Source organism: Calonectris borealis, chromosome 7, assembly GCF_964195595.1.
Source record: "Calonectris borealis chromosome 7, bCalBor7.hap1.2, whole genome shotgun sequence".
NCBI lineage: Eukaryota > Metazoa > Chordata > Aves > Procellariiformes > Procellariidae > Calonectris > Calonectris borealis.
Genome location: NC_134318.1, coordinates 4,802,097 through 4,813,884, shown reverse-complemented (window position 1 = coordinate 4,813,884; position 11,788 = coordinate 4,802,097). Strand labels below are relative to the sequence as shown.

The 11,788-nt window shown below is 46.6% G+C and overlaps 1 protein-coding gene across 1 annotated transcript in view; it reads left to right on the top strand.

Annotated features, from left to right (window-relative positions):
* Positions 1-843: 843 nt before the first annotated feature.
* PCDH15 (protocadherin related 15) overlaps positions 844-11,788 on the top strand; it is an 827,781-nt gene continuing 816,836 nt past the window's right edge. The window contains exon 1 of the mRNA XM_075154074.1: positions 844-963. The gene's annotated coding sequence lies outside the window, so the exon portion shown is untranslated. The remainder of the gene's footprint in view (positions 964-11,788) is intronic.

The following is an 11,788-nucleotide window of genomic DNA, read 5'->3' as shown; positions in this document are numbered from 1 at the left end:
ATTCCACAGGATGCTGATCCAGCCTGTTTGAGATTTTTCTTAAGATAGTTCACCAAAAATCTCAGCCTGCAGAGCTCACGTATTAAGGAAACGCTCATATTTAAAGAAAGCTCATATACAAGAAAGCTCGTGGGTCTCGATTGAAGTGCATGTGGATCTTTACAAATATCTTGTTTGTAAAAACAAATGTGCAAATACAATTGGTGGAAGTCTAAACAACACTTCTGGTAATGAGCTGACGCTATCTTCCCCCTTCAGCTGCTATAATTAATATTCATTTTTACTCCATGAAAATCATCCCTCTCATTAACTTCCCAGCCCATGCCAGCATCCCCAAACTAATCCCACTCATGGAGTTCATACCTGTGGCCGCTCACCACTATTTCTATTTCAATTAAGCTTGCAGATTTTTTCCCCCCTAACAAGGCAAACTAAAGTAAGTGTATAATCTTTGTGCGCTCCCACAAGCGGATCAGCCTCTGAGGCTCGCAAGCATACGCAACGTCGTCGGAGCGTGTTGCTCGCTTAAAAGTCCTCCTCGGCTGGTATTTAAAGCCACGACCGGCAGTGCCGGGGCAGAGGGCGCTCCGCCGGCGGGACTCGCCGGGCGGGCGGCCACAGCCCGCTGTCTGCGGCTGCAATTCACCGGCCCTCCGAGCCGAGAGGGGGGCACAATCCGCCCGCGTTTGACAGCGCTGCCGCCTCGCCTCGGCACCGCTCGGCTCCCACCCGCCCGGGTTTCCGAGGCCCGGCGCTGAGCGGCGGGGAACGAAGCGGCGGCGGGGGAAGGCCGGCCGGGGTCCGCCGGCTGGCGGCGCCGCCCCGCGGGAGCGGCTGCAGCTCGGCCACGCCGCGGCGGTGAGCGGCGGCAGCGGCGCGGTTGCCCGCGGGGCTGGAGCAGGCGGTGGCTGCGGGGAAGCGCTGCCCCGCCCCGGGCTGTGGTCGGAGGTCACGGAGGCGGAGGTGAGGGGCGCGGAGACGGGACGGGACGGGACGGGGGAGCCCCGCGGGTCGGTGGACCTTAATGTTGAGGCCGTCCGACTTGGGGAGCCAGAGCCCCTCGCGGGAAGGAGTAAAGTCATTTGCCCGAGTAGCTCCTGGCACCAGTGTGGGGGCAGCGAGCGCGGCTGGGGTGAGAGGCTCTGAGGGGGTGAATGCTGCTTAAATGGCGGCCGTCAAGGGGAGAAGCACTCAAATATAGTAATAGCGGCATCCCGTTTGTCGGAGGAGACCTCACGTTAAACTCTGCTCCCTTTCTAATATCCAGAGAGTTCAAGCTACTGAGTACTCTAGAAATTTAGTCTGAGTCCTTCTGAAGGCTGCGTTTAGTTATTAGGATTCCAAACGAAGTAGGAGGCTCATCTGAAAATCCTTGGGAAACTCAGATTTTATTCAGCTTCTGTGCAGAAAATTTGTGGTTCATAAATCTACTTTAACGTTTGAATCTGAGATGATATTGAGACAGTCAAGATTTACATGGTCATCTTCACTTGAAAGGTCAGGAGTTGTTATTTTCCTTTTTAAATCGTTTTACAGAAAGCTGTTGGTGGTTTAGCTGATGGAGTTGCCTGCAGTAGTTTAATGAGGGAGGAGCGCAGGTGAACCCAATAGCGGGATTTGAAGGCAACAGGGGAGGGGAGTTCGGTGTAATTGAAGACGCAAACTCGGGTATTGTGTTCACTTGGTTAACGCTGCTTAGGAAAGCTCTCTTCCAGGTGTGCTGGGGCACAGGAGCGTCTGTCCTGTCCCATCTCGGAGATGAGTAGAGGGGGTAGTGTGAAAAAGTGAACATTTGCATTTGAAACCAGCAGTATTTTAGCTGCTGCCCCTCAGCTTGTGAGGGGTCTTTCCCTTGCATTGGTGCTAAATGGCTGAAGCAATTTGGAGTTTGTTTACTAAGAAATTAAGGTCTAGGCTTCTTTAAGGTAACACCCAGAGGTTTGCCGTTGTAGGGCCTCTTGTGTTGCTGCAGCGGGTGCGATTCGCCACAGGTTTATGTGGGACCTTCTCGGGGGAGGAGCGGGAGCCTGCAGCGGGGCTGACCCTGCGCCGCCGAGAGCAAACCGGGCAGCCAACAGGTCCCCGCGGTGTTGATTCACCACCTGAAACTTCTTACGCTGAATTCAGATGGGCGGTAGCTGAGACGTTCATCCTCCCAGGAAAAAGGCCTACAGGTGGCATTTGGGGATAAGGCACCACCAGCAAATACACAGACTTGGCAGCCGATGCGCGTCGGTCCGGAGTTGGGATCAGTAAGTGCCCGAAGTGGTTTTGACGGAGGTTTTCTTCCTGGTGCCGCGGAGCATCTCCGCGCACGGCCAAGGCGGGGGTGCGCGAAAAGGGACCGAAACGCAGGCGGGCGCAGCGGGAGGGAGCAAGCCCCGGAGCCGTGCCGAGCCCTCCCGGCGCGGGCGAGGCAGCGCGGTGGCCCTGTCTCCCAGCGCTTCCCTCCCTGGGTGTGCTCGCCGCGGCCGGGGGAGCGCTGCTGGGGGAAGGGAACGGCCGGGCTGCGAGGAGGGAGTTGGTTGCTCCATCCCGGAGGAGGAGGAGGTTGCAGGGATGCCCGGAGCCCTCGCAAATGCTTGCCTTTTTCTTTTTCTCCCCTCCCCGCCCCCCCATCTTCCTTCCTCCCTTCCTTTTTTCTTTTTTTTGCCGATTCATAAAGCGCGGAGCGGGGAGGCGGGCACGAGCAGCCCCTCAGCCGCGGCGTAGCGCTTTCACCGCGCTCCCCCCGCCGGCAGCCTGGCTGAGCCTGCGGCGCTCCTCGGCCCCCTCCGCCGGTAGCGGCAGCGGCGCCGCCGCTTCCCCGTTCCTCCTGCGAGCCTCAAAGTTTTCCTCCCGCCCCTGCGCGGCCCCACCGCAGCGCCGCCGCCGCGCAGGCAGCCGCAGCCGGCGTTGGCCGGCGGCAGGCGGAGCGGCGGCGGCGCTGCCCCCGCTCCGACCCAGCGGCGGCACAAGCCGCTCGCTGCGAGAGGGCGGCGGCCCCCGCGCCTGGCCTCGGCCTTGAGCGCTCCTGGCCCCGTCCCGCTCTCCGCCGCGGCGGAAAGTTTCCCAGCGCCTGGCGGAAGGGGGTAAGTCCGGAGGGAGGGAGGCGCAGGTGAAATTGCCGCCGGGGAGGGCTGGACCGGTCCTGCCGCGGCTCGTTGGGCTGCCCCGGCCCGCAGACTCCCCACCCTCCTGGGGCTGGGGCAGAGCTCCGCGGCCGGAGCCGGGAGAGCCTCCTCCGGCGAGGACAAACACCCATCTCCTCCCCTCCTTCCCCATCGGTCCCCGCCGCCAGGCAGAGGAGAAACGGTGACCTCAAGTATTGTCGTATTGCTTTAAAATGTAGGGTTAATTTGAAAGGGCTGGTGGAAGAAATGCAATGTTTAGACTTTCATTTTATTGATTACCATATGCAGATATTAATGAACCAGTTAGTATTCCGCTCCTGTAATACTTGGCGCGGGAGAGAGGCTGCTGTTACATCTCATTTCCGAGCTCATTTGGGGGAAGCGGAGTGATGCTGGGTGCCTTATCTGCTGCCGTTTCCCGAGTGCCTCAGCCCTTCAGGCATCGGGGAGTCTAGCGGAGGGGAGAGGGGGAGCTCCTTGCCTTGTAACTGTAAAACTGCGGGAGACACCTTCTCGGGCTCAGAAAGCCCTGTGAATGCTCTAGGAGTGGGATTGCAGCGGTGGACTGAGAGCAGAATCAGCAGGGTGACCCTGGTCCCCCGACTCCTGGTAGGTGATGTGACTCTGATGCTTGCCTTTTGCACGCCCCAGTGATTTTATCTTTCCCTGTGGCTGATCGGAGCTGTGTGTTTGAAATGTTGCACTAACTTGAGAGATGCACGGTGAAGTCAGACTCGTGGGCTGGAGCCTGAGGAATACGACATTACCTTCGGAAGAACAGGATAGGCGTGTGGGTGGTGTCGTCTGGGGGGCACATGCCGGGAGAGGCAGACACTTGCTTTCCAGACCCTTTACATGTTTCAGCAGTGGCCATTAGTGACAATTGTGTGGATGTCAATTTACAGCGAGGTGTGCGGTAGTTGGAGGGGTGGTTAGATGTAAGTCAATTCACATTGACTCATTTAGACTCCACCGAGGTGGGGGAGAACCCTCTGTGTTTGCAAGGCAGGTTGCTCCCACCTCGCATCATTAGAAGTTAAGGTGGAAACATTTCCTTGTTTGTTCCCACCCACCCCCCTGATGGGAGGAGGTTTGTGACATGTAAAATTCTCGGACCGCTAGGTGGGGAGTCTGCGGGTTAAGTGAATATGTTTTTCACTTTGACTGAGGACTGTTTTGCTTTCTGATGGTTGGAAACTGAGGAAAAAGATAGATTTAAAAATAAAATCAGACTGTGTAGTTGAAGTGGTAAAGGAAATGTTCTCAAGATCCCACGTAGCAAGCTGGGGATGAATGCAAACTGTTCCTGCTCTGTACCTCTTCCAAATTCAGTTCTCTCTGAAAGATGCTATCTCCTCCTGCTTCCCAGCAAAGCCCAATCTGCATGACTAGTCAATCATGTAATGTAAATGAGGTGCTTTTTCTCAGCCTCCTAAAGAGGCAATAGGAACGTGTTGGTACTGCAGGCGGAGTGACAATCTGGTCACATGCATAACCCCGCATGGACAGTAACAGTGTGGAAATCCACCCTGCCTTAAACTTTTTGGTGCGTCACAAAGCTTCACAAAATTTGAGGCAGGTTACTTCCAAATCAGGGACTACTGCCTCTACCCTCTTGCTTCAGCTGCTGTTGATCTGGCAAGCCCCCTTATGCCACCCTCTGGAAGGTACAGTGACTGTAGTTGACACACACTTAATTTTCAAGAGAAAGACCATAGACCGGTAAAGGGATACTTAGAATCAGATCAGGTTTGCTTAAATTGTTATTCAAAGTTTAATAGTGCAACTTTGCACATCCTGCTACGGTAAGTACTTTTTCTGTAACTTTCAAATGACAATATGTCCATGTATTTGGAAAAGTATGAGTGTGTCTAATTCCTTTATTAAAATGGGAATAGTTACTAGAGCAACCTCCTAAACATCTTTAAAGGTGAGTATTAATCCAACGTGCATTTTGCAGCTTTTTGAGAACATAGCTATTGTTTATTGGTCCACCATCCACCAACTAAGCATCGTACCACTTGTGTAAATGTGTGTGTGGGTTTCTTAAATCTGCTCTTTATGCACTGATTTTTCTATACCCAAATGGAAGTCTGAAGCACAAAGTCGGTTGAGCTGCTGCGTTGTGTATCTATCTGTAATGTGTACACATATGTTACTCCGTAGGATAGCTTGGGGTTCTCGGCATGTTGGTGTCTTATCTGCAGGGACAGCTACGCTGCAGTGCTGGATGGGTGGGTGGGAGCTGCACTGTGGAGTTATGCGTTGCACTTCAGAAGCAGATACAGGACTGTCAGTAAACTTTTGGAAACAATTTGGCCTTAGTTAAAATGCTCTTAAACAGGAAAATAGTACAAATGTTAGCTTTCCTTTTTTAGTTTTGTTTTTATGTTTGTGCTTGCGTCAGAGCCTCTATCTAGCTAAGCTTCAAAATCTGAAAATGGGAAAGTAAATTCTGGTCCTAGTTCAGCTGTAACAGTAAGTCTGATATAAAACCCATTGGTTTGGCAAGGCAAACCTTTTTACCCCGTGAAGGTTTTTGGATCTTCATCAAAACTCCAAGTAAACTTAACAGAACTCTGGCAAAATGAGGCATTGCTTTTGTGTGAATCAGCTGATTTTCTCCTAAACTTCGAGTGCGTAGCTGAGAACTGAACTAATAGCCAATTAATATGTACTTCTCGGTACTTAAAGCATGCAGATGGGTAACTCTGACTAGTTCAAGCTTGAGATCTGGATCTAGCCAAAAGGCTGCTTGAGACTTAAAACCGAGTTTGCTAGTTCTGTCCTATTAATAACTTACGAATTCAGTATGTGAACCACTGAAAACAGTAGTTAAAGCAGAAGGGATTGTTGCTCAAAATCCTGCAATCAGAGCTTCCTGTTTTAATTAAAAATAACTAATCAACTGATTGATGAAGGGGAAAAAAGTACCTTGCAGGTATATATTGTTCATTTTGCTGCTACTAGACATTCTATTTTATACATTTGTTGATATGAAATCTTTTGGGGAAGGACACATGGAGTGCCTAAAAAGCTTGTAAGAGTACAACAGAGCAGGCTTCTGGGAGATAAGATGCTCCTGCAACTTTGGATGCTTAGGTGGTTTATTAGAAGAGAGTTTACAATAAATACTAACTCAGCAGTAATTGGATTTGATTTGTCTTTTGGCAGGTCAGGCAGTTGGTATAATCCTATTGGCACCGGTTTTATGTATTTTCTAGCTGTTAGGATTACATGATGTTCTTTGACTGCATACCTGACTGAATTTTTTCAAGCTGTAACACAAAAGAAGTTAGAACAAGTACTTTCAATCACTGGTGATGAATCTCCGAGTAAGATTTTATCAATACAAAAGAGTAAGATCTTAGCTTTATCTGACCTTTGTATGACACCTATGTATGCATAGAACATACAGCTTTGGGTGTGGGAGAGAGAAGGGTATTCTTCCTGGATTCACCTGAGGAGGGAAAAGCCATTAGAGCATTTGAGAAGGGTGACCTATAGCTGTAGAGTGGCTGCATTTGCCTTGGACCCCCGTAGATTCCCCTGTTGTCAGAGACTCGACCTGGTCGGTGGGATTGTCCTGAATCCTTGGCTGATGTTGGAGGTGCCAGAATAGAGCAAAACCCAGCACTGTGAAGGGGGGGATGAGCAAGGGGGCCAGCCCCCACTGCTCGCTCAGCCTGTATTGGAAATGCAGGTGAAGGTTGTAACTGGGTTTCTTTGTTTTGTTTTGGGTTTTTTGGAGAAACTTTGTCTCTGCTGGGTAACTCTTTGGAGGGGGTTTTGAGGGCAATTAATGACCAAGCAGACTAGCAGTGTATCTCGAGTAGGACACTGCAGTGACAGCATAGAGCGGTGAGGAGCCAGGTGCCAGTCAGGCTCTCTTACCTTGTGCGTAAAACTCTTATCTCAGCTGTGCTGGCTCATACTGGGAACAACTACTCTGAAGTAATGCTGTTACTGGGAGTTTCCATTAGCAGCATCGAGATTGGAATCTTAGCCTAAGGTGAACAGAGGAATCCTGAGCTTTTTTCTAGTTTTACTTGGAACTTCAAACAAGCAAACCTTGCTGTAGCGGATGCTCACCTGAGGAAGGGCCACAGACTGCTGTCTTTCTCCAGCCTATTTTGTCTATCATCAAGAAAATGCCCTGCAACATAGGAAGACACAGTCTTGGTTCAAATGAATTCCCTGAAATAGTGCTGTCTGAAGGGCAAAGAAAAAAGAGAAACAGAGGAAAGTTCAAAGTAAACTGCCACAAAGACTGTGGTTATTTTCTGTCAGTGGTGGAGTACTAGCTTATTTTTTATTTAGTTCATACATTCCATTTCATTTCCGTTTCATTTTCTAACCTGAACAAACTATTTGAGATATTGGGAGAGGAAACTGAGTAAAAAGACAAAGCTGACTGATAAAAGCTGGTAGAAAGATTTCAGAAGGCATTTGGGAAGGACACAAGGAGAAGAATATTCCTGATAAAACCGCTTCAGGAGCCATCTTAGTAAAACAGTAGTGAGTCCTTTCTAATGTGAAGATCATGCTTAAGCACTAAAATGCTGCTCTTGCTGAAGTGATTTAATTGGTGGGAGAGAAACATACAGCCCACTGCTTTTATCAGTGCTGTTGTTTATTATTTTCGTTGTTAGGCAGTCAGATTTGGATAAGAATTTGTGGATAAAATAGCTTTGATTTTCCAGAAACACACATTAGCACACATTTCTACTTAAGTAAACAAAAGCACTTGCATGCCACCAGGTGACTGTGTGATTCCAAATTTCTGTGGTGTCCATCCTATATCATAGGAATGGGGGAGCCACCCTATTTCAAAGCTAACAGTTCTATTTAAATACAAGGATATTACTTGGACCAGCAGCTCCAAATTTTGCTGGCTGATGAGCAGCAATATAGGGATGATAACAGGCAGCATTGTGCTCTCTTCTTGTGGATCTCGGTATCAACTTTTCTTGTTTGTGGGGGTATTTCCCCAGTCAAGCAAATGTAGTGAGAGCAGGTCACTGTATGTTGCTTGCTACAAGAGCTGTTAAAATTTTCCAGGGATGTATTTTAGAGTAATGGGCAGAATGTTTTTGTGAAGGACGTTCTTCATGACTCTTGTGGAGAAAATAAATCTCTTCTAAACAGAGAAATTAATTATTTTCTGTCAGAAGTAGGAGAGAGATGCTTTAAAAAAACCCAACACTTGAGTATTCTGATGATCTGTTTTTGATGGAGCTTTCTTTTAACTGCATTTTGTGCATTTTCTATAAACACCATAAATGTGATTGTGTAACCTTAGAATGTGGTCATTGTGGTACATAATGGTACCAAATACGCTAAACCTCACAGACACTCCTGGGTCTGTCATGGACAGCTACGGAGACTATTCCTGTGGTTTACCACTAGCTCAGATCTTCCAGAGTAGCTGTTTAAGCTAATCTGATTTTGTTTTATTGAAACACGGTAGCAGTAAGGCTGACTGGGAACCAGATCTTTGGGAGAGGTGAGTGATGGGAGTATGGGGACGAGCTGGGGACCTTTTCAGCTGAAGCTGGGAAAGCCCTTGCACCTGCTGGGCCAGCAGTTTATTTCTGAATGGCAGTGAAGTCGCTGCGTTTCAGTTCTGTGCTAGTTCACGCTTCACTTGGCAATATTCAAGTTCCGTATCTATATATGCTTAGCTATGTACTTGTTAACTATGATGATGTTTGAATTCTTGAGTACTGTGGCAGACACTTATTTCCAAGAGTTTCCACTGCACAGACCTGTGTCTCATCTAGCAAACTGAATTTATAGCTTATGAAGATTTTCTTAATATTTTTTTCTTTTAGTTTTTTAGACTTGGGTAATATCAAAGCTTGAAATAACTTACTTGGAAATCTTTGGTGTCTGGTAGTGGATGAAATAACTTGTGTCTTTATTTCTCTGCTGTTGCCTACAAACAGAGGTTGCAAGTTTGAGGAAAGAAAATATTTGTGAGACAGCACAGTGAAAGTAATTAGAATATGGTATGTTTTATTGTTACGTCTAAAATGAGTGTAAACACAAGCTAGAAATGAAACCTACGCTCTAATGGAATTACATATTGACAGCTTAAGTGCCATGTGTATGACAAGGAAGAATGAACAACTTGAAGCAGAAATACAATGTTGCCTTTGAATTTTGTTTTTATTTTTCAGTCTCTATCAAAGAAAAGTGGTGGATGAGTGAGCGGAAGTTAAAGGCACTAGATGAAAACCTGTATAGTCTTGAAGTATTAATAAAGAAATACTTGATTGCCATGTTGTAGAAACATGAAAGCCTGGGTTTAGTCTCTCTGCACTGTAAAGGCTTGGCTTGTGTAGTACTTGAATATTCCTATGTTCTTGTAATTGTTGACTGTTACTTTGTGCAATCTATTAAGGCAATAATTGTTTCTTCCTTTCTTGCATCAGAACAGTCCTCTGGGCCTGTGGTTTCTTTGTGGGTGGGGGGAGCTCTGCTAAGAGATCCCCTATACTGGATAGGAGGTGCTGCGAGAGGGTCATGATGAACTGCAAACAATTTTTGTGATTTGGGATAGGTTTAACTAAAGCCTGCTTGCATGACACGAGTGGAAGTCTTGTCTGATGGCATAGAAAGTAAATGCAATCTGTGATACAAGCCCACAAGTGAGATTCAGCAAGTAAGTACATGGCTTCTTCCTAAAATATCTGAAAGTAAAATTCAAAATATCTGAATTGTTTTGAAATAAACTAACCTGGTTTTAAGGCTTTGATGAATTTGTGATATTGAGTGTGTCCTGGACTACTTTATTTGTACAGGTCGCACATGCGTGCCCTATCAGCCTTCTGTTGTCTGCTGATGAAGGTCTCTGCATAGCGCTCGTTGCCTTCGAAGAAGCATCATCTGGCTTCTGAATCCATTTAGCTTATGAGATCTTTAAGTTATTTAATATTCACAAATAGGATCTTTAAATCTCTTAAGAACAGGCTTAACTGTGTTACTTATATGTCCACTAGCATAAATTTGTTCATAATAACAAAATTGCTGCAGTTCTAATAGTCAAGGAACTTTCCAGTACTCACTCATTTCACTTAACTTGGAGGAGTTTTTTCCCCTGTACATCCCCAAATCAATCATAAGTCAGTAGATAATCTTATTCAGCAGCCTTCTTTTACTTCGCTTTTAAAAATTTTTTTGTTTTTTTATTTTTGCCTACCAGGATTTGAGAGCAATGCATTTAATGAGAATAAAACTTCCAGTTTGGGCGGGGGGGGGAGGGGAGAAGTTCTTTTACCATTTAGTGTGAAACAAGGTTATTTATATAAGTACTTAAAACTGAACAAGATCTGGATAAATGCACCTGGTGAATCTCAGATGGTGGCTGTTTCAGGGTTTTGTTTTTTAAAACTGTAGACTCTAATAAAATGGGATTTATGACTGGTGAACCATGGGGCAGAAATTGAGCGCATAAAAAAAAAAAAAATCTCTTTGTATTTTGAAAAAGTCCAGAGAATAAGATTCTGTTAACTCCTGTTGAAAACATAATCCCCACTACGCTTTGGAGCAGAGACGGAGTGTACAGCCTCCAGGAATTCTGCAGCAGCCTCTGTCACACTATGGTGACTTTCTGTTTGGCAGCCAACTCGGGAACCAAAGTAGAGGGAGGTGAAAGGCTGGTGGTGAGTGGTGTTTCTCCTTGTCTTAGCAGTTCATCTAGATTTATCTAGGGGCTTATCTGGATAAGAGAAGTTTAACAATATGGCAGCTACAGGAGGGTCGGAAAAGCTGACCTACCGTTGCGGTGGTCTTTTTTCATCTAGGAAGGTAGTCTGAAGTACACTGGTGGGACTGAAACTACTGAGTAGATGAATCGGACTCTTCATGAAATTCATAATGGATTGAAGCTTCGTCCACTGGCACTGCAGCCCGCTTCCCTTTTTGCTTTATTTCTTCCTGATTATAACTTCAAAGGGTGATGAAGCAATGGAAGATAGTGCCTAGGTCTGCCTCATTGAAGGTAAAGGACAGAGGATTATTGAAATCCCTTAATAACTTTCTTTTTTTGGGGGACAATGATTTCCCTTTTGAGTCTTTGATAATGTTCCTATTCTAATATCTTTGAAGGCATATTACAAAAAAAAAAATCTTCTAACTATTAAGAGAGTCTCAAACTAAAGGGAGCCATCCATCAGCGATATGGATGTTACGTCCTCTTGCCCTCCCACCAATTATCAAGATACTGACAAGTTTATGACTTGGACTGTCAACCACAGAGGATGTCATCGGGGGCATGAAATTCCACGTTCTTTCTGAAGATGTCCTTGTATAACTTCTGTGGAAGAAATTAGCAAATTATTTTGACGGCACAACAGGTAACTAAGATGTCAAGGCCTAGTGCAAAATTAAGTCAATCCTCTGTGGGGCACAAACAGCTAAGACAAGTTGAGGCTAACAATTTGCATTTTGGGTAGAAAGTAATCAGTTCAGGGCAATGTGCTGGACTGTTTTGAGATTCATTCTGAACTGAATTGAGGCTGGCATTGGTTGTGCCAGAGTTAGTCCCTATGCGCTGTGCGGTGGTGGTGATTTGGTGGGGGCACATAAAGCCGATAGAAGAAGTGTCATGTGGCTGGAAATTTTTTTTTTTTCCTTCTAACTTTGCATTTGCTAATATGAATACTACTGTA